Below are 24,313 nucleotides of genomic sequence, written 5' to 3' on the forward strand. Positions count from 1 at the left end.
TATATATATACATATCGGTTCGGTGTGGTCGGTCCCATACAATGTTCCCTTCTTAAATCTTTCACACACATGCAAATTACTTCATATAATAAAAATGGCGTTTGTAATGTTCAATAAATCTTGGTATTGTAATAGATTTATATCTTAGGATTTTTATATTTAAGACATGATAAAACTCATTTCTACAAATATTTGGGCAATTTGAAAAGTGTTTATATGTGGAGGGTATTTAAGATTCGGCACAGCCGAATATTGCATTCTAACTTGTTACTAATCATTACATTGAACATTGGACATAAAACCGATAACGTTGGATTTGATAAGATTAAAACACTTTTATCGCTTAAATAAATGCCATTTTAGAAAATATAATTGAAAGAAATGTGTTAAATTTTGCCGTTTGAAACTTGTTTTTTTTTTTTTTAAATAGCAAATTCGTTCATTTATTGGTTATTTGAACGTAAAACGATATTCTATTAAATTAATTTTTTAACCTATGAGATAAATTAATTATCAAAATAAATCTTGTAGGGTGGAATACGACATTAAATATTGAATATTTCATTATACTTATTTTCAACGTAAAAAAGTAATTTACATTTTTATATATTTTTTCAATATTTTTCAAATTTTAAAAGCATTTATTACTGCATGTATAAAGTGCATTATATTTTTTACCCCAACCACTTTAGTGGGGAGGGTAAATTGGTCTGTGCTGAAGTAACGCACAATAATATTGGTCCTATACCAACCTTTCGGCTCAGAAACATTTTCTGAGTCGATTTAGCTATGTCCGTCCGTCTGTCCGTCCATGTAAACCTTGTAATCAAACTACAGGTCGCAATTTTGAAGATAATTCAATGAAATTTGGTACATGATCTATTTACCTAGGGACGATGCATATTGAAAATATATTCAAACTACAGGTAGCAATTTTGGGGGAAATTCAAGAAAATGATATTTTATGGCACCGTAGACGAAGCCTATTAAAATGGTTAACATCGGTCCATTATTTCACCTAGCCCACGTACAACTGAACCCGCCGAATAGGACTTTTAAGTTTATAACAATGTTTAATATACTCGCATTTCGACAAAAACCTGCAAAACCAAGATCTATACTAGACTTGATGTCCCTCATGAACTTTATTATAGGGCCTTATTTGACCCCTATATAAAGCTCCCTTCAAAATTTAACTTAAATATCCACAGTTTTATTAAACAATAAATGGCTTAAGTATATCTGATACAAGATAAACTAATATGCTTTTTTACGAAAACTAATTCACATTTTATTCGTATACCCAACCCAAGGAGTAGAATTTAGTCCATGAAAGTACTGAAAAAGACCTAAGGAAGTGATGGTTTTTAACACTGACTTGTCATAGGAAAGATGTTCTTTTTATTTGATTCCAAATTCACAACATCTGAAATCATTCTAGGAAGTATTTTTGATGTTCTTTATTTGGAAGTAATTAGAATGTGAAATTTTTGCATTTAGAATACAATTTAATTGACTTAAATAAATAAAAAATTACATGCATTTATCAATCAACTCCAAAATAAAATGAGTTTAATTAAAATAATTTTAGTACAATAAATATATATACCTTTAATTTGAAACAAAATTGAAATTTTTTTTGCTTCTTTGGAGTCAATAAATACCACTTGCACAAAAGGTAAACAAATTCACTTAGAGCTACTTTTGTAGTGGTGATAAATGTTATTCATTTGAAAGTACTTCATTTTATTTTTGCTGGGCATGTATATAGAAAACCGAATGTACCATTAAAAGACCGCGGCATAATGCCCGTTATGACACTTGGAGATGGAAATATTTTATTTTAGCGATACTTCTTATCAGAAGATACTTCTTATCGGAAAGTGTAAATAGTAACATAAATACAGAAATGTCTACTGATATTGTGAAGCATTTTATTACGATATTTTAAATGATTAATGAAAATACTATGATGCAATTGGATAATGACCACAAATATAAAGCTAAAAATGCAATATTTTTCAAAGAAATTAAAATTTTATAGCTATATATGACAACTAGAGTCGCTAGGTTTAACTCTATTAAGTTAAATAGAGATTCAAAATAGAGATTCAAATTACGAACACCCATTTAAAAACACCACAGACCTGTGAGATAGGGTTTCTTCCCTTGTAAATGCTCTTCGAAACTTCAGAGCCGTTGCGGCACCTGTTAGCGTTATTCTATCAGTCTAATTTTTTGATGATATAGTTTTACAAGCCATAGAACAATTCCAGAGGGGGTATAATTTTTTTCCTTCGAACAAGTTTGGAGCACTCTAAAGTACATAAAATGCATTTCTATTTTGTAGTGACAATAAAAATTTCTGTAATATCGATTTAAGTTGTCTATGTTAACAGTCTATTGTCTACTGTCTATATATGGTCCTATGGGCTGGGTGCATTTTTCATTAATAAAATAACAATAATATATTGCTTACAAACAGATTATTTGCAATTGAAATCTATTAATTTGGTTACTACTCTCATAAATAAAACGAACGGTTAACATAGTGAGACAAAATAAACGAAAATTTAAATATGTACCTTGGAGTGACACTACTTTTCTAAAGGTACGAAAAAAATGGATTTTTACCCATATCTCAAGATTTTGGAGGTGTTTGGCAAATTTTAAAAACAGTTTTTTGTTCTACTCGGACCCACTTTTCAGAAAAATAGTATCACTTCCCAGGTATTTATTTTTGTCGCATAGTGTAATCAAAATGTTACTATATATTCATTACTGAAAAGAAAAACTTTTAATACTTACTTAAAAAGTTTGGTAAAGTACAGGTGTCATCAAAAAATGTTGAAATCGTTAATGGAAACTGCCGGAATATCGAACATAAGGTTCTTAAACATATTTCCACGCTGTATTTGTTTTTTGGAGTTTGTGAAAGTTCTCTTCTTAAAAGTGGCATAATATCGTATTTCCGTATCAGTAGTTGCACATTTTCCAGAGTTCCATTTGCAACAGAACCTGCAGAAATAAATAACGTAATGTGAATTAATTTAAAGGAAGATTCGCCCAACTCTATCTCCCAGGTTAAAGCCATCATAGCAACCGAGAATCGAAACTTTCAAAAAAAGAACGAAGTTGCGAATTTTGCCCCTCCCCCCTCTAAAATTTTTGGCTTGGTCATGAAACTATATTATACAAAAAATTAGGCTGATATGATAACGTTAACAGATGCCGCAAAGGCTGTGAAGTTTCTAAGTCCATTTACAAGGGAAAAATATCAATTTTTCTAGTTTTTGCTCAAATTTGGCCATTAAGCAATATTATTATTTTGAACTTTCTTGTAAATCGTGTAAGCAATTGGGAATGATATAAAACACAAAAATGGCTTGAAAGCTTTAAAAGTTATAGCTAATTCCCCAGGCCATTAACGTGTCTCGTAGCACATGAATTCGAAATGTGAACAAACAAATTTACTTTTTTATATATTCTAAAAAAACATTTTGTTTATTAATATAGATACATTATATTTACTCGGATATTAGTTTTTGTCAATTTCATTTTTTTTTTTTTGAAAGTTGTTAAACAAGTTTTAAAATGGGGATTTATAGACAATAAATAAGGCTATTAAACTATTAAAAAAATAAATCAATATTTCCTACAGATTATCTGTACCTGCGATTTAAACTCGGAGGATTTTGGGAAAATTGCATTTTTTGTAATATTTTAGAGAATGTGTATTAGTTCTTTATTGTGGTACATTTTAAATAAAATATTTTATGAGTATATAATCCAGATAATATAAAATATATAAACGATGTTTTATTAAAAAGGTCAAATTTTGTAATATTTAGGAATTCTCAGTGTACCATAACGAAATATTATTTATTTGTTGGCCATGTTAAATAAATACGACTTTAATTCTTAAGGTACGTTCACACCTATCAAATATTTGAAGTTTTTTATCAAATATTTGTTGGCTGTAATGTGAACACAAAATATCAGCTGTTTTTCGTGAAACATTTTTATTTGTCAACATACAAATATTTTCTATGTGTGAACGCAATGTGAACACCAAACATGAAACATTTTTGTTAAACGTTAAAGAAAGTATTTAATAATATTTTTTACGATTTCATAGAAATTTCGGCCTAAAAACAAAAAATTAAATACATTTTTATTTCATAATGTGCGTAAAATGAGTATTTCTATTTAGACGTTTTGTTTGAAGAATCAAAGCCAAACACAATTCAATACAAATAGTAAAAGTTTGTTCGCCCGGTGTTCACATTACAACAAATAATTTCTTAAAGCAATTGACAGATAAAACAGTAAAAAAAAACAAGATTTTGTTTGCAGGTAAAGAGGAACATAACAACAAGACAAGCAAATGCGCAACCAAACCAAAAGCCAAAAATATATGTGTTTATATTTACTAAAAAAAAGCTATATCATTGAATAATAACTTCTATATATTCTAAAATTTCATTTAATATTGTTTTTCATCAAAATTTTACCACAAAAAAATACAATACCTTGTGCAAGTGGAAAAGAGATATTGAAATTACATTTCAATACCTTGTACAAGTGGAGAGATAGATAGACTTGCATAAGGTATTGAAATTACATTTCAATACATTGTGCAAGTGGAAAAGAGATAGATGGTGGATCTTTACTGTCATGTTGTTGCTATTTAGTATAGTCAATGTAGCGAAAAACCTTGGTTGTTTGGAACGGTTTATAGCGATTTCAAAAAAATCGCTATAAGCCCGGAAATAACCAAATTATAAATAATTTTCATTAAATTACATATCTATAAAATTGAAAATTATAGAGAATTGTTTATTATTAACACAATTTTATATCCATTAATATAATAAATAATTGTTTAAATAAATTGTGTAATAAATTAATTAAATAATTTCTCAATTAATTACTAAACTATAGTCTAGATTATAACCTTTAGACTAGACTATAAACAATACTATAAACTAGAGTATAGACAAGACTATAGACTAAACTATAGCTTGACTATAGACTAGACCAGCGGTTCCCCCGGTTTTTACTTCGCGGACCCATTGAGGAATTTATTTAAATTCGCGGTCCCCCATACATATTTTGATATCTTATTGTTCTAAATATGTAATTGTTCATCCGTCCATAAGTCCATAAATCCCAAGGTCAAACAGATGTAGATATGTCATTTCTATAAAATATTCCTGTACATTGAGAATAATTAATATTTCAGAGAAGTTTCAATTGCCTGTTTTTGAAGATAGAATGACTTCATTGTTGAAATGTTAACATGATGTTTAATTTAATGATCGTGAGATCTTTAACGTTCATTTTTCTTTAAGGTAACGAAAAGGTTTCTACATCAAATATCGTCGACATGTGCTTAAAGAGTCACGTTGCAAAATTTTTTTGCGATTGCAGACGGGTAATCTGAGTATGTTAGCTAATTTTTCGGGAAAATAATATAAAAGAGTTGAACTTCTTCGATATTGTTGCGGAATGCGTTTATCCGCATAATAAATGACTTGAACTATGCGAAAGTACTGTGAATTTTACTGCATGGTTTTGACTATTTATATTAATAATATTGGTCGACAAAATCAAGTTAAAATCTGTGTATCACGTCGGAATGGAATATTTATATTTAAAATTACCTGGATTAACGTATTGAAGACGTTTCGGAAGTAAATTATTTTAGTCCTTCCAAACAAGAACACTTTTGTTTACAATTTGACAAACTTAAATCTGCGATAAGCTTGTCCTTGAATTATGAAATGTGGCCTAACTTCATACTCCGAGATAACAGTATCTCTTATTTAATTGTAACCGTTGGACTAGACTGCAAACTAGACTATAGATGCATATATTATGTAGTATAACTATATATAGTATGTTGTTACCAACCAATAAATAACAAAACAAACAACAATAATAATAATTATCATTAATTTACGCAATTGCTTGAATTTCAATTAAATGTCACAACTTTGTCTCAGATTTATATTTTATAAAAAATAAAATAAAACCAGTCTTATAAGCGACTATTTACATTTTTGTATGAGGTGATAATACTCTTTTTCAGAAAATATACAAAGAACAGCTGTCATTGACGCTGTTTGATCTTACATTTGGTTTGCAAGATCAAATAATTATTTTACCAAAATGACGTAAATTATTTGACTTTTGGTGTTCACATTGATGAAACAATGAGAAAATATTTATTTGCCAGCAAATCAATTTGTTTTATGAAAATCATCCGCATTGCTGTTTGTAAACATGAAATATTTTATGTTCAGATTCGACAAACAAAGTTTTTTCAATCGTGTTATATATTAATATTATACACTTTTATTATAAAAATTTAATTTTAAACCTAATAAAAATAGTTAAATATAAAACAAATTGCCAAATTGTTTTTTTTCTTGCATGAAAATATACGATATACTGTGGCTGCAAAACATGTGTGTGTTTAAACCAAATTATGTTTGCACTGTTTGATAAAACAATACCATCAAATATTTATTCAAGTCTGAACATGAAATAAATATTGCATTTGTTTGACGCAACTTTATAAATATTTTATAACAAATATTTGGACCAAATATTTTACAGGTCTGAACGTAGCTTTAGTCGTGTGTTTTTAATAACAGCTATAAAAGTAAACCCCCTTTTATTCACATATCTGTTGTCCATAAATCCCCATGAGATCTTCTAAAAATTTTGAAATTAGATTAACAAACATTAACAAAACCGAAATTGTAGAGTTAAAACGGCCGTTGAAAAATTCAAACCTTTTAGCTGAAAACAAGTTCGCGTTATCATATACGGACAAAACGTAAAATCCGAGTAAATATAGATATATTTAACGAAAGAAAATGTTTTTTAGAATATATCTCAAATATAAGTAATTTTTTTTGTCATATTTCCCATTTATGTGCCGAGAGACAGGTTAATGGCCTCGGGAATTTGCAAAAACATTAAACATTTCCAACCAATTTTTGAAATGCTTATTATGTGCACATTGCGATTCCCTAACTATTAAGTTCAAAATTTATTACTAAATGGCCAAATGCCCAAAGAAACTGAAAAATCGATTTTCCCCTTGTTAACGTTGTTTTATCAACCTATTTTTTTGCAAGACAGAGTTTTACAAGCCATAGAACAATTTCAGGAGGAACGGCCTGTCGGATAAATTTTTTTGTTCTTATTTTATACAAATTATTAGCGATTATCATATTAAGCCGTTGGAAAAAAGTATACATACAGTATGGCAACCTCTAAAATTAAACAAAAAGTTAAGAGCAACAAAAGGAAAAGATCCGTTATTTTCCACATTTACTTTTTTATAAGCAATACTATCATTTATGTACAAAAAGTGATTGTTAAAACGCATTTTTTATTCAAAAATGGGGAAAAGAAAAGAAATACACCCTTCAGTTCGCAATGTAATGGTAAATCTTCGAAAGGATAGTAAGTGCTATGGAGAAATTGCCAAAACACTTAAATTAAGTCGTTCTACAGTTCAAACTATAATAGAAAACTATGAAAACACAAGAAGTACCGAAAATAAACCACGATCTGGAAGACCAAGGAAACTTTCAAGGCGGGATGTAAGCAGTGTTTTGAAAGAAGTGAAGCGGAATCCCAGAATAAGTGCTCCAAAATTGGCGGAACACCTCGAAAAATGTTCCCACGTTTCAGTCACACCCAGAACAATAAGAAATGTTTTACGTGAAAATGGTTTGAGAAGTAGAACAGCACGAAAAAAACATTAACTTCTGCAAAGGATCGTTATTTGGAAAAGGATACTGACTTCTGGAAAACCGATGAGAGCAAATACAATATTTTCGGAAACGATGGTCTATCATAGGTTTGGAGAAAACCAAACACTGCACTCGATCCGAAAAATCTTATACCCACTGTAAAACACGGTGGCGGCAGTGTTATGGTTTGGGGAGCTATGGCGACATCTGGTATCGGTCGTTTGATTTTTGTCGAGCGTAATATGGACCGACATCAATATAAAAATATATTGGAACAAAACCTGAAGGCATCTGCTGAAAGCATGGGTCTGGGAAATCGGTGGATTTTCCAACAAGACAACGATTCTAAGCACACTGCACATTGTACGGGACTGGCTCCTTCACAAAGGGTAGTCATCTTGTCGCAATGTGAAGGCTTAAGTGCAATGAATCCTATGGGCTATGCTGACTGGCTCCAAGGGGTCTCCCTTGTCAGACGGGCGATAGGACGTATCCGGTTCGGGGCTTGATAACACCCGGAGACCCTATTCCTACAGCGGCGACACCGGGCTGTGGAAAATCGAATGCTACTGGCATCCGTGTTAGGCAGGTGATAGCACCGCGCCCGCCTAACTCCCAAGCGACTGGTGCAACAACAACAACAAAACCCGTAAGCAGTCGGCCCAAGCCGACTTGTAAACCAATCCCTCCCAACAAACCTTCAGTTGTAGGTAAGGTCCCTAGCGGTGAGGTACCTCTGCCCGTTGTGGCTAGTACCTCTGCAGCCGCGAGAGCAGCCCTAGCTGATCAAAAGTCAGCCTCCTCCCTGCCTTCGGGTGACAAAAATGTCCCCCATGTGCCACCTTGTGCAAAAGAGGAATCGTCGACCCTGATGTCGGGTTCCTCATCCGCACCTCCCCCTACGCTGGAGAAGTCGTCAAACTCGATGTCGGGCTCCTCCAGTGTACCAACAGATCCCCAACGGCACAAAACTCCTTCCCGTAGGGCTTTTGCACATCGGCGTGCCGCCGAGCGCATTGTTGAGCGACATGGCGCCAAACAAAACAATGCTTTGTCCAAAGACGAGAAATCGTCTCTTGAATGGGCCAAAAACATCCTGGCTAGACAACCTGATTCAAATCCTCCAGCCAAAGCAGAAGTGACGAAGTCTGCTGCTGAGACGCCTAAACGGCAAAGATCAGAGGAGGAGTCTCCTTCGTTGTCAACTACACAGCCGACGACTAAACGTCCTAAGAAGGCGCAAACTGTCGTCGTTAATAGGCCTTTCAGTGAGGTCGCCAAGAATCCACTGGTAAGGGCTATTATCGACAGAAGCAATAGTGACGGGGCCATCTCTCAAGATAAATGGGGGACCATCCGTCAACGAATGCTTGGGGTGTACTGGAAAATCCTTAAGGAAAATCCAAACCCACCCCCCAAAATGGTGACGCCAGCTGGTTCCAAGGTCACATAAAACTGCTGGCTTGTTCGAATGAGGGCTCTGCGTTACTTCTCAAGCTAGCGATTGAGTCCTTTGGGAAAGTGTGGCAAGGTGATATGTTGGACGTGGTCCCGGTATGCGAAATTCCTCGCAGACCGAGATCCATTGCCACCATCCCAACCGAGCCTCATGACCCGGCGGAGATTCTGGCGCTCCTTCAGAGCGGAAACCCTCATCTTCCTACCCATGATTGGAAGGTGGTAAAGGTTTCCGAACCGATAGGAACGATCAGAAAGGCGATTGTGGTCCTAAATAGGGAGTCCGTATCGCCACTGCGAGAGTGCGGAAGCAAAGTATACTATGTCTTTCATAATATTACTCTCCGCATCTACCGCAGTGACGATAAACGCAACGCCGCTGCCTCTAAGGTAAAGCTAGAGGTTCCGCCCAAGAAGGACATTTCAAAGGGCGATCCCGCGTTTTAAGAAGGCGGGGATATCTCTCAATCGACCACTGGTCAATTGGGAGAACTCCTCGACGATCTTAAAGTGGCGGAGGACGATTTTTGGATTCTGATCCGGAAGATGTCGACGTAACAGTCGTCTATGATCCTGACTTTGGAGATGGTGAAGGTATTACAGATTAACCTTCACCACTCCAAAGCAGCATCTGCTGTCCTCCACCTCCGTTTGTCCGAAAGAGTGGAGGAGCTAATTCTTGTCCAGGAACCGTAGACCCACCATGGTAAAGTTTGTGGACTCTCTATCAAAGACTAAAAGCTTCTTTATGCTATAATATAAGGTAATATAAGATCCTGTATTCTGGCTAAGGGCCATTTAAATATCTTTATCCTGTCTGATTACAGCGACGAAGATACTGTTGCGGATGCTTGGGAGTCTGGTAACTCAAACATCTGGCTTCTAAGTAGCTATATGGCACACGACCACGGCGACCAGCCACCAAATCGCCTGGTGAGAGACATTGTGTGTGAGGCAGATAGGCGACATATTCCGCTTATCATGGGTGCAGATGCAAATGCGCACCACACGCTCTGGGGGAGCTCAGATATTAACCCTAGAGGTGAGTCTCTTTTAGATTTTCTATTAGACAATAACCTAGTAGTAGTAAATAGAGGTTCAGAACCTACTTTCATAGTTGCAAATAGAAAGGAGGTTCTGGATATTACGGTTGTGAATGCAAACCATATTGATCTAATTCAGGGTTGGAAGGTCTCAAACGAATGCTCCTTCTCTGATCACTGCTTTATAGAATTCGAAATAGTAGTTCAAGCAAAGATTATAGAACCATTTCTTAACAGAAGAATGACAAATTGGGAGGTACACAAAGCGATCTTGAATGATATTCTTCCTACTGTTCCAACGATAGAAATTAGAAGTGACATTGATTTAGCCGATAACTGGATCTCAAGCTCTATTAGTGTAGCCACAAATAGGGCCTGTAGACTATCAAAAGGTATACTTAAGGGAAAACCCCTTGATGGGACCCCGAAATTATTATGTCGTAAATTATTTAACGAGGCAAAGAGAACTGGTATCTGGTCTCTTTATAAGTCAAAAGTTAATGAATTTAAAAATCAGTGCAAAGCGTAGTTCCTGGAGAAATTTCTGTAGTTATATAGAAAATTCATCAGATACGAGTCGTCTTCGTAAGATCCTGTTAAAATCTCCTTCCTTCCCAAGTTATATACAAAAAGCGGACGGAAACTGGACTGCAGGTAGTCAAGAGACACTTGAACTCCTCTTGAATACTCACTTTCCCGGTTGTATCCCTACTGGTGACTCAGCTGCATATAATCTGCATGGTATTGAACTTGGTAATACCACAGCAGTTACCACTGCTTTATAGAATTCGAAATAGTAGTTCAAGCAAAGATTATAGAACCATTTCTTAACAGAAGAATGACAAATTGGGAGGTACACAAAGCGATCTTGAATGATATTCTTCCTACTGTTCCAACGATAGAAATTAGAAGTGACATTGATTTAGCCGATAACTGGATCTCAAGCTCTATTAGTGTAGCCACAAATAGGGCCTGTAGACTATCAAAAGGTATACTTAAGGGAAAACCCCTTGATGGGACCCCGAAATTATTATGTCGTAAATTATTTAACGAGGCAAAAGAAACTGGTATCTGGTCTCTTTATAAGTCAAAAGTTAATGAATTTAAAAATCAGTGCAAAGCGTAGTTCCTGGAGAAATTTCTGTAGTTATATAGAAAATTCATCAGATACGAGTCGTCTTCGTAAGATCCTGTTAAAATCTCCTTCCTTCCCAAGTTATATACAAAAAGCGGACGGAAACTGGACTGCAGGTAGTCAAGAGACACTTGAACACCTCTTGAATACTCACTTTCCCGGTTGTATCCCTACTGGTGACTCAGCTGCATATAATCTGCATGGTATTGAACTTGGTAATACCACAGCAGATATTTTAATAGATGATGACATCATCCGCTGGGCAATAAGGAGTTTTGACACCTATAAATCACCTGGCCCTGATGGCATCATTTCAGCGGATCTACAAAATAATTTTGATCATATCATTTCCTGGTTAAGTAGTATTTACAAGGCCTGTTTACACTGGTCTTACATTCCTGTTCAGTGGACCAAGTATAACGTGATCTTTATCCCTAAAGGGGGAAAGACAACTCACACCAAGGCAAAAGATTTCAGACCCATTAGTCTGGCGTCATTCTTGCTTAAAACTCTGGAGAGAATAATTGATATCAATATCAGGATAACTATTGACAAATCTCTTTCTTTCAAACTCTCAGCATGCCTACATGAAAGGTAAATCTGTTGAGACGGCTTTACATTCCCTGGTTGGGTATATTGAAAAATACATGAGCTATGGAAACTTCACTCTGGTTGCCTTTCTCGATATTGAAGGTGCTTTTAATAACGTCAGATCCTCACCTATCTGTCAATCCCTCTCTCGGTTGGGTGTGGATCGATCTATTGTAAGTTTTGTAAAGAACTTACTATCTGAACGGACTATTGTATCTTCACTGGGTGATACAACAATCTGTAAAAAAGCCATCAGGGGCACCCCTCAAGGAGGGGTGTTGTCCCCTATTCTTTGGAATATGGCAATAAATGAACTATTGGTTAAACTTGACTCATTAGGTTTTAAGGACGGTTGCTTACGCTGACGATGTTGCCAGTAGCGGTAACTGGAATGCATCTTGAGACTCTGTCTCAAAGATTAGAAGAAGCGCTTAAGATAATAAGCTCATGGAGGGCTTAAGATAATAAGCTCATGGAGTGTTACATGCGGTCACGAACAAATACAAAATTCCTCAATTCCCCCTTCCACGTCACAATGGCGAGGTTCTCACGTTGTCGGATAGCGCTAAATACTTAGGTGTTATTCTCCATAGAAAATTGTATTGGAGCTTGAATATCATCTCCAGATCTTCTAAAGCCATCACGGCGTTGTACGTTTGTAGAAAGGCTATTGGCCTGCATTGGCTATATGAGGCTGTGATTAAGCCGATAATGATGTATGGTGTAATTGTCTGGTGGTATGCACTGGACAAAACATCTAACAGAAACATTCTCACAAAAGTTATGAGACAATCTGCTCTTCTTATAACAAGTGTACTTAGGACTACGCCCAGTAAAGCGTTGTTTGCCATGCTGAACTGGCTGCCTGTGGACATTCTTGCTAAACGATTGGCAATGAATACTGCAGCCAGATTAAGTATTACAAATAGATGGAACTTTGGTTCCAAAGGTCATGCAAAGATTGTAGATCTTCTACCAAACCTACATCATGCTACCGACTACCAAATTCCGGAACCGTGCATTTCAAGGAACTTCCGGTATAGTTTAATCTGTAATTATAATGAATTGACACCTGATAGCGTTGAAAAGCTTAAATGTGTATATAGATGGCTCAAAAACAATTAAAGGTGTTGGCGGGGGTATATTCATTGAAGAATTCGGGACGAAAATTTCCGACTCAATGACGAATGTACTATTTTACAGGCTGAAATCTCAGCTATAAAGAAGGCATCTAATTGGCTTAGGTACTATCGGATATTCAAAAGGGATATCAGAATCTATACTGACAGTCAAGCCGCCAAAAAATCCCTGATAGGTGTGTATTCTACATCAAAACTTGTCCAAGAATGACGGGCCCTATATACATTCTGTTATAGGGCTAAACAGAATGTATCTTAGCGCTCTGTTATCGGTTCTTACTGGTCATTCAAAGTTCGGAAACCATGCTAGACGTATCGGTATTCCATATAATGAATTTTGTAGGAGCTGTCAAAATGAGGAGGAGGAATCAATTACCCATCTTCTGTGTAACTGTCCGGCCCTGTAATCGTTCCGGCATCAGGCGCTGGGCTCGTCTCACTTCTCTGATCTACAGATGTTCAACCTGGGTGTATACTAGCATTCTTGAAATTATCAAAGCGGGTGTGTAACTAATTACACACTATAATCTTTTGTTTCTTGAAACATAGTCTTGGCCTTATCTTTATGCGCTATTATTATCTCTATTTTTATTATATGTATCTTCACTACAGTCCATAACACTATTTTTCCCTCCAAATATTTTCTCCCTAATCTTCATCTCTTTACAGACGTTACAAAGGGACCTTAAAGGACCCAAGTAAATACTTACTCTTGTCAGTAAGCAGTCTGCATAACCCAACCTAACCTACGGGACTGGCTCCTCTATCATGCTCCAAGGCAACTGAATACACCACCCCAGTCACCAGATCTTAATCCAATCGAGCACGTTTGGGATGCTTTGGGGAGATTAGTACGAAAGTATGACATCAGGAGTCGAGAAACTCTTAAAACCGACCTGATTCGTGCTTGGGCTGAAATTACATCTGATATTACTGAAAAGTCCATAATTTTGGATTTCCCTTAGTAGTTGTTGGGCCAGTGTCTATGAAAATAGTATAAAATTTTTAATTCGGAATTTGATTTATTTAATTCTTGGTTATTTTTCGAAAAAATAGCGTCTCGCTATTTTCAATTCAATATTTAATTTTATCTTAATCGAAAGTTAATTTTTTTATCAATTTAAAATTCAAAACTAATAGATATTCAACTATAAATCCGATAATTATTTTATTTCAAAACATAAAATCCATTTTAAGAGAAACTTATTATTTTTTTAAATTTATAAATAATAATGAAGTATATCTTCACATTTATACTAATTTTAATAAACAACTATCATCTGTTTAAAAATGAATTAATAAAAATTTGAAATTTTGTTTCAGTTCCAAATCCAAATATTAAAACAGAACCTAAATAAATACACAATTTTTATATACAAGAAATTTAAATAATGATATGTAAAATTTACACTTTATTTTTTCCGACAAAAAAATTATTTACTTTAATTTTAGATTTTATACAGAAAAATTTAAAGTGCAATATTTGTGTTTTATTGTTATTTTGTAGCATTGTAGATGAACAGAATGAATTTTAAAAAAATTTCTATATTCAATAAACATTTACAAATTCAAAACCCAAAACTTTATTAAAAAATACTTGTTTTTAGAATTTCTTTCCTATATATCCTTAGTTTTTAGAATTTCTTTCCTATATATCCTTATATACTCAAATTATAGAACAATGGGAACTTTGGCATTATCCTAACAAAAACGGTCAGAACTTGTCAGTAACTCAGAATATAGTTGGTTATATTTCACTTTGTATTATTGCTTGACATCGGAGATGCATTGAAACAGTAATTTAGTAAAAAATTTCATTCGAAAAATTAAGCTATTCCCTTATAACAGCATCCTAAACACCTGGAAGAAGTCCATATCTTCGAACTACAGTGTTTTATAGATTTTCTATTGGGTTGAGATATGTTAAATAGGCAGGACACTTCTCAACTCAGAAGTTGGCTTTTAGAGCATTGTAGTTTTTAAATCTTCAATCTACGTGCCTAGTTTCCATAGCGGAGGAATACTTTATGTATTTTTAATGAATCTCTACCATATACCGCACATTGTATCTTTTTATACGCTACACCACTTTAGTAGGAAGGGTATATTGGGTTTGTGCTGATGTTTGTAACACACAAAAATATTCGTCCTATAAAGTATACCAATAGGCTTAGAATCGTTTTCTAAGTCGATTTAGCTATGTCCGTCCGTCCGTCTGGCCGACTGACTGGCTGTCCATGTAAACCTTGTACGCAAGATATTTTTGGATAAAATTTGGCATACCAAAATTAATAAAATCGGTCGATTATTTCACCTAGCCCCCATACAACAGAAGGTTTTCTGAGCTCATAATTATGACAAATTTACCTGTATATCGATAAAAAGCGGCACAACTAAGTTTTATATAAGCCTTGATGACCTTGCCAAATTTCGTAAAGATCGGGCCTCATTGACAATACCTCCCATACAAAGTCCCCTTCTGAAAATTACTTAAATGTCCAAAATTAACTTATATAACAAATGTCTCAATGAAATTCAGCACAAATAAATATTATATAAATATAAATATATTCATAAAACTTTACCGGGCTTGGTCCATATTTTCCCCTAGCCCCCATCATTCATAAAATGCTCAAATGTATCGCAACAATGAATAATCACATTAAATATTCACAACGGGTGTAGGGTATCATATGCTGGGTCACACCCGACTATACTTTCATACTTCTTATAATTAAATTCGAGCAACACCCAGAAAAATAGTTCTATGCCATAAATTTGCCACCGCTGAACTTAATATTTTTCAGGCCCAGTATCTCTCCTCTTTGGCCATCTTATAAATGCCCTAAAACTAAATTTAAACACGTCTAAAAATGGACATTATTAGACGAGTAGAACTATTCTTTCTAAAACTAAGAGGTTTTCTCGCAGGATGACTGCAACCAAGATAAGTCCCATTTTCAATATGACTAACCATAGGAGTACTAATTTCTAACATTATATTAATAACTGCCCTAGATGAGTAATTTTTCGAATTCTATGTCATCAAATTCTCCTGTATTACAGCAGTCTTACGAGGACTTTAACCTATATGTTTTGTTTTCACTGTATAACAAAAATATATATGCAAAATAATTGTGTAAAAGCATTTTGGTTTACTGTAATTTCAAGGTATTTTTTATTTTTATATTCTTTTGTTTTTAAGCTAAATAATTTTTTATGTCATTAATAAATAAAAATGGGGGTATATTTACTTTGAAAAGAAAAAGACCTATATGTAACAAATTAGTGGAACGAAATGTAATGCGTAGTGATCCTCGTAGGACACATATTATATATATACATATATGAGCAAAATCAAAAATGTTCAAGAATTTGATAAAATGTTTTTACAATAAAATTTTTCCTCTGACAAGAACCATATTTAGTGGATTGATTATTAATTACACATGGCAACGTTAATTATTTTCAGTAACGCGCGCAAAATGTTATCGCAAATTTCCTTCCTGTTTCACAATATTGAAAAATTTTCTTTCTTATAAATATATTGAAAACTAAAACAAAATTTATAATTTATTTGTTGTTTTCAATATATTTGTAAGAATGAAAATGTTCTTTCGCATTTAGAGAAATTTCTTTTGAAACTTAGAATTTCAAAATTTTGTAAAAAATCAAAGAATCCTAAAATTATAGTTGTTTTGCAATGCATTGAAAATATAGGCATCTGAAATAGCTTTCTTGTATATTTTTATATCGAATTAAAGTACAATATTAATATTTTTATTATTTTTGCAAAAAAATTTTTACGCCGCATTTGAAAACATAATTACAATGCACCAAAGATACAAACCGAAACGGCTCAAATCGGCGGCGACTGCCCATCGGTAATATTTTAAAAGCCGCGCCGCCGCCGACTTCTTTCGGCTCATAAGCTAAGCCGGCTTAAAAGTATCCGCTGATTAAAATTGGAATCACGCATGTATTTAAGAAAATAATTTCATCAGAAATAATTAGAACGGAGTTGCCACTATTTTAAATTCTTATGGCAAATTAAGAAAGAGTGAAAACTACTATAAATGTCCATTTTCTGTAGAAAAAAAACTAATATAGAGACAGATTTCTATATAACAGACTATTACACAATATAATAAACGCTTATAAGGTCGATTTCTGAAGAATAAGTTAAACAATAAAGTAAGGATTACTCAATTATTGCTTTGCAGTCAATATTTTGAGAAGCACTCAAATCATTTTGAATAAAGTGACTTACTAAAATTTATGAATGAATGATACGTATTATGATTGAAGTGTGTAAGTGAATAGTAATATTAGATTTTAAGTAATGAGCGTACTTTAGAAAGTCTCTTAAATTAACTTTGTAAAATTAGTATATAAGAACGAAGAAAATAAAGAAATGGATCTGGATGGAAAGATCAAAAGAACTAAACTTGATTTTTTTAAAGCTATTTCTTTAACATGGCAATCCTGCCAAACTTAAAAGTAGTGCAGAAATTTTGCACCTTTTTTTTAAAAAAAGGAGGAGTGCTTTTTAGTAACCAAAAAAATAAAAATAAATAAAAAACTATAGGTAAATGGCTACTTAGGTGTATTTCTTCGGATTTGATGTATACATCGTCCTTTCAAACTTACTAACTAACTAATTCTTTTAAATTAATCAAGAAATATTTTAAAAATTTCTTTTTGATTTCTTGATTTATTCTGATACAAAGTTGCAGAAATTTTCTCTTTTTTAAGAAATATGCTACATATATACATTACAAACGTAGTAAAACTTATAATAGCATTTACAATGAACTAAATAGAACATACCAGAAGGACGATAATCTCGAATGTTTCGTAAAGAAGCTAGTTTATTATACGACACAGATGATAGAATTAGATGTGGAAAAGGACGGCGAATAATTTAGAAATAGTATCGAACAATCGAAATAACAATAAAAATAGGGATAACAACTACAATAAGTCTAACAATAACAGGAACAACAATTACAATAAAAACAACAATAACAGAAATAACAGTTATAGTTTTATTTATTTTTTTTTTTTTTTTGGTTACTAAAAAGCACTCCTTTTTTTAAAAAAAAAGGTGCAAAATTTCTGCACTACTTTTAAGTTTGGCAGGATTGCCATGTTAAAGAAATAGCTTTAAAAAAAATCAAGTTTAGTTCTTTTGATCTTTCCATCCAGATCCATTTCTTTATTTTCTTCGTTCTTATATACTAATTTTACAAAGTTAATTTAAGAGACTTTCTAAAGTACGCTCATTACTTAAAATCTAATATTACTATTCACTTACACACTTCAATCATAATACGTATCATTCATTCATAAATTTTAGTAAGTCACTTTATTCAAAATGATTTGAGTGCTTCTCAAAATATTGACTGCAAAGCAATAATTGAGTAATCCTTACTTTATTGTTTAACTTATTCTTCAGAAATCGACCTTATAAGCGTTTATTATATTGTGTAATAGTCTGTTATATAGAAATCTGTCTCTATATTAGTTTTTTTTCTACAGAAAATGGACATTTATAGTAGTTTTCACTCTTTCTTAATTTGCCATAAGAATTTAAAATAGTGGCAACTCCGTTCTAATTGGTGAAATTATTTTCTTAAATACATGCGTGATTCCAATTTTAATCAGCGGATACTTTTAAGCCGGCTTAGCTTATGAGCCGAAAGAAGTCGGCGGCGGCGCGGCTTTTAAAATATTACCGACGGGCAGTCGCCGCCGATTTGAGCCGTTTCGGTTTGTATCTTTGGTGCATTGTAATTATGTTTTCAAATGCGGCGTAAAATTTTTTTTGCAAAAATAATAAAAATATTAATATTGTACTTTAATTCGATATAAAAATATACAAGAAAGCTATTTCAGATGCCTATATTTTCAATGCATTGCAAAACAACTATAATTTTAGGATTCTTTGATTTTTTACAAAATTTTGAAATTCTAAGTTTCAAAAGAAATTTCTCTAAATGCGAAAGAACATTTTCATTCTTACAAATATATTGAAAACAACAAATAAATTATAAATTTTGTTTTAGTTTTCAATATATTTATAAGAAAGAAAATTTTTCAATATTGTGAAACAGGAAGGAAATTTGCGATAACATTTTGCGCGCGTTACTGAAAATAATTAACGTTGCCATGTGTAATTAATAATCAATCCACTAAATATGGTTCTTGTCAGAGGAAAAATTTTATTGTAAAAACATTTTATCAAATTCTTGAACATTTTTGATTTTGCTCATATATGTATATATAATATGTGTCCTACGAGGATCACTACGCATTACATTTCGTTCCACTAATTTGTTACATATAGGTCTTTTTCTTTTCAAAGTAAATATACCCCCATTTTTATTTATTAATGACATAAAAAATTATTTAGCTTAAAAACAAAAGAATATAAAAATAAAAAATACCTTGAAATTACAGTAAACCAAAATGCTTTTACACAATTATTTTGCATATATATTTTTGTTATACAGTGAAAACAAAACATATAGGTTAAAGTCCTCGTAAGACTGCTGTAATACAGGAGAATTTGATGACATAGAATTCGAAAAATTACTCATCTAGGGCAGTTATTAATATAATGTTAGAAATTAGTACTCCTATGGTTAGTCATATTGAAAATGGGACTTATCTTGGTTGCAGTCATCCTGCGAGAAAACCTCTTAGTTTTAGAAAGAATAGTTCTACTCGTCTAATAATGTCCATTTTTAGACGTGTTTAAATTTAGTTTTAGGGCATTTATAAGATGGCCAAAGAGGAGAGATACTGGGCCTGAAAAATATTAAGTTCAGCGGTGGCAAATTTATGGCATAGAACTATTTTTCTGGGTGTTGCTCGAATTTAATTATAAGAAGTATGAAAGTATAGTCGGGTGTGACCCAGCATATGATACCCTACACCCGTTGTGAATATTTAATGTGATTATTCATTGTTGCGATACATTTGAGCATTTTATGAATGATGGGGGCTAGGGGAAAATATGGACCAAGCCCGGTAAAGTTTTATGAATATATTTATATTTATATAATATTTATTTGTGCTGAATTTCATTGAGACATTTGTTATATAAGTTAATTTTGGACATTTAAGTAATTTTCAGAAGGGGACTTTGTATGGGAGGTATTGTCAATGAGGCCCGATCTTTACGAAATTTGGCAAGGTCATCAAGGCTTATATAAAACTTAGTTGTGCCGCTTTTTATCGATATACAGGTAAATTTGTCATAATTATGAGCTCAGAAAACCTTCTGTTGTATGGGGGCTAGGTGAAATAATCGACCGATTTTATTAATTTTGGTATGCCAAATTTTATCCAAAAATATCTTGCGTACAAGGTTTACATGGACAGCCAGTCAGTCGGCCAGACGGACGGACGGACATAGCTAAATCGACTTAGAAAACGATTCTAAGCCTATTGGTATACTTTATAGGACGAATATTTTTGTGTGTTACAAACATCAGCACAAACCCAATATACCCTTCCTACTAAAGTGGTGTAGCGTATAAAAAGATACAATGTGCGGTATATGGTAGAGATTCATTAAAAATACATAAAGTATTCCTCCGCTATGGAAACTAGGCACGTAGATTGAAGATTTAAAAACTACAATGCTCTAAAAGCCAACTTCTGAGTTGAGAAGTGTCCTGCCTATTTAACATATCTCAACCCAATAGAAAATCTATAAAACACTGTAGTTCGAAGATATGGACTTCTTCCAGGTGTTTAGGATGCTGTTATAAGGGAATAGCTTAATTTTTCGAATGAAATTTTTTACTAAATTACTGTTTCAATGCATCTCCGATGTCAAGCAATAATACAAAGTGAAATATAACCAACTATATTCTGAGTTACTGACAAGTTCTGACCGTTTTTGTTAGGATAATGCCAAAGTTCCCATTGTTCTATAATTTGAGTATATAAGGATATATAGGAAAGAAATTCTAAAAACAAGTATTTTTTAATAAAGTTTTGGGTTTTGAATTTGTAAATGTTTATTGAATATAGAATTTTTTTTAAAATTCATTCTGTTCATCTACAATGCTACAAAATAACAATAAAACACAAATATTGCACTTTAAATTTTTCTGTATAAAATCTAAAATTAAAGTAAATAATTTTTTTGTCGGAAAAAATAAAGTGTAAATTTTACATATCATTATTTAAATTTCTTGTATATAAAAATTGTGTATTTATTTAGGTTCTGTTTTAATATTTGGATTTGGAACTGAAACAAAATTTCAAATTTTTATTAATTCATTTTTAAAATTAGTATAAATGTAAAGATATACTTCATTATTATTTATAAATTTAAAAAAATAATAAGTTTCTCTTAAAATGGATTTTATGTTTTGAAATAAAATAATTATCGGATTTATAGTTGAATATCTATTAGTTTTGAATTTTAAATTGATAAAAAAATTAACTTTCGATTAAGATAAAATTAAATATTGAATTGAAAATAGCGAGACGCTATTTTTTCGAAAAATAACCAAGAATTAAATAAATCAAATTCCGAATTAAAAATTTTATACTATTTTCATAGACACTGGCCCAACAACTACTAAGGGAAAATCCAAAATTATGGACTTTTCAGTAATATCAGATGTAATTTCAGCCCAAGCACGAATCAGGTCGGTTTTAAGAGTTTCTCGACTCCTGATGTCATACTTTCGTACTAATCTCCCCAAAGCATCCCAAACGTGCTCGATTGGATTAAGATCTGGTGACTGGGGTGGTGTATTCAGTTGCCTTGGAGCATGATAGAGGAGCCAGTCCCGTAGGTTAGGTTGGGTTATGCAGACTGCTTACTGACAAGAGTAAGTATTTACTTGGGTCCTTTAAGGTCCCTTTGTAACGTCTGTAAAGAGATGAAGATTAGGGAGAAAATATTTGGAGGGAAAAATAGTGTTATGGACTGTAGTGAAGATACATATAATAAAAATAGAGATAATAATAGCGCATAAAGATAAGGCCAAGACTATGTTTCAAGAAACAAAAGATTATAGTGTGTAATTAGTTACACACCCGCTTTGATAATTTCAAGAATGCTAGTATACACCCAGGTTGAACATCTGTAGATCAGAGAAGTGAGACGAGCCCAGCGCCTGATGCCGGAACGATTACAGGGCCGGACAGTTACACAGAAGATGGGTAATTGATTCCTCCTCCTCATTTTGACAGCTCCTACAAAATTCATTATATGGAATACCGATACGTCTAGCATGGTTTCCGAACTTTGAATGACCAGTAAGAACCGATAACAGAGCGCTAAGATACATTCTGTTTAGCCCTATAACAGAATGTATATAGGGCCCGTCATTCTTGGACAAGTTTTGATGTAGAATACACACCTATCAGGGATTTTTTGGCGGCTTGACTGTCAGTATAGATTCTGATATCCCTTTTGAATATCCGATAGTACCTAAGCCAATTAGATGCCTTCTTTATAGCTGAGATTTCAGCCTGTAAAATAGTACATTCGTCATTGAGTCGGAAATTTTCGTCCCGAATTCTTCAATGAATATACCCCCGCCAACACCTTTAATTGTTTTTGAGCCATCTATATACACATTTAAGCTTTCAACGCTATCAGGTGTCAATTCATTATAATTACAGATTAAACTATACCGGAAGTTCCTTGAAATGCACGGTTCCGGAATTTGGTAGTCGGTAGCATGATGTAGGTTTGGTAGAAGATCTACAATCTTTGCATGACCTTTGGAACCAAAGTTCCATCTATTTGTAATACTTAATCTGGCTGCAGTATTCATTGCCAATCGTTTAGCAAGAATGTCCACAGGCAGCCAGTTCAGCATGGCAAACAACGCTTTACTGGGCGTAGTCCTAAGTACACTTGTTATAAGAAGAGCAGATTGTCTCATAACTTTTGTGAGAATGTTTCTGTTAGATGTTTTGTCCAGTGCATACCACCAGACAATTACACCATACATCATTATCGGCTTAATCACAGCCTCATATAGCCAATGCAGGCCAATAGCCTTTCTACAAACGTACAACGCCGTGATGGCTTTAGAAGATCTGGAGATGATATTCAAGCTCCAATACAATTTTCTATGGAGAATAACACCTAAGTATTTAGCGCTATCCGACAACGTGAGAACCTCGCCATTGTGACGTGGAAGGGGGAATTGAGGAATTTTGTATTTGTTCGTGACCGCATGTAACACTCCATGAGCTTATTATCTTAAGCCCTCCATGAGCTTATTATCTTAAGCGCTTCTTCTAATCTTTGAGACAGAGTCTCAAGATGCATTCCAGTTACCGCTACTGCAACATCGTCAGCGTAAGCAACCGTCTTAAAACCTAATGAGTCAAGTTTAACCAATAGTTCATTTATTGCCATATTCCAAAGAATAGGGGACAACACCCCTCCTTGAGGGGTGCCCCTGATGGCTTTTTTACAGATTGTTGTATCACCCAGTGAAGATACAATAGTCCGTTCAGATAGTAAGTTCTTTACAAAACTTACAATAGATCGATCCACACCCAACCGAGAGAGGGATTGACAGATAGGTGAGGATCTGACGTTATTAAAAGCACCTTCAATATCGAGAAAGGCAACCAGAGTGAAGTTTCCATAGCTCATGTATTTTTCAATATACCCAACCAGGGAATGTAAAGCCGTCTCAACAGATTTACCTTTCATGTAGGCATGCTGAGAGTTTGAAAGAAGAGATTTGTCAATAGTTATCCTGATATTGATATCAATTATTCTCTCCAGAGTTTTAAGCAAGAATGACGCCAGACTAATGGGTCTGAAATCTTTTGCCTTGGTGTGAGTTGTCTTTCCCCCTTTAGGGATAAAGATCACGTTATACTTGGTCCACTGAACAGGAATGTAAGACCAGTGTAAACAGGCCTTGTAAATACTACTTAACCAGGAAATGATATGATCAAAATTATTTTGTAGATCCGCTGAAATGATGCCATCAGGGCCAGGTGATTTATAGGTGTCAAAACTCCTTATTGCCCAGCGGATGATGTCATCATCTATTAAAATATCTGCTGTGGTATTACCAAGTTCAATACCATGCAGATTATATGCAGCTGAGTCACCAGTAGGGATACAACCGGGAAAGTGAGTATTCAAGAGGAGTTCAAGTGTCTCTT

The 24,313-nt window shown here is 33.5% G+C and overlaps 1 protein-coding gene across 2 annotated transcripts in view; it reads right to left on the minus strand.

Annotated features, from left to right (window-relative positions):
- The window catches only part of LOC111675710 (armadillo repeat-containing protein 8-like), a 205,909-nt gene that overhangs the window by 113,981 nt on the left and 67,615 nt on the right, over positions 1–24,313 (minus strand). For both annotated transcript variants that reach the window (XM_046952829.1, XM_046952828.1), the window contains exon 2: positions 2,809–3,018. The gene's annotated coding sequence lies outside the window, so the exon portion shown is untranslated. The remainder of the gene's footprint in view (positions 1–2,808; positions 3,019–24,313) is intronic.

The sequence above is a fragment of the Lucilia cuprina genome, chromosome 5 (genome assembly GCF_022045245.1).
Source record: "Lucilia cuprina isolate Lc7/37 chromosome 5, ASM2204524v1, whole genome shotgun sequence".
Lineage (NCBI taxonomy): Eukaryota > Metazoa > Arthropoda > Insecta > Diptera > Calliphoridae > Lucilia > Lucilia cuprina.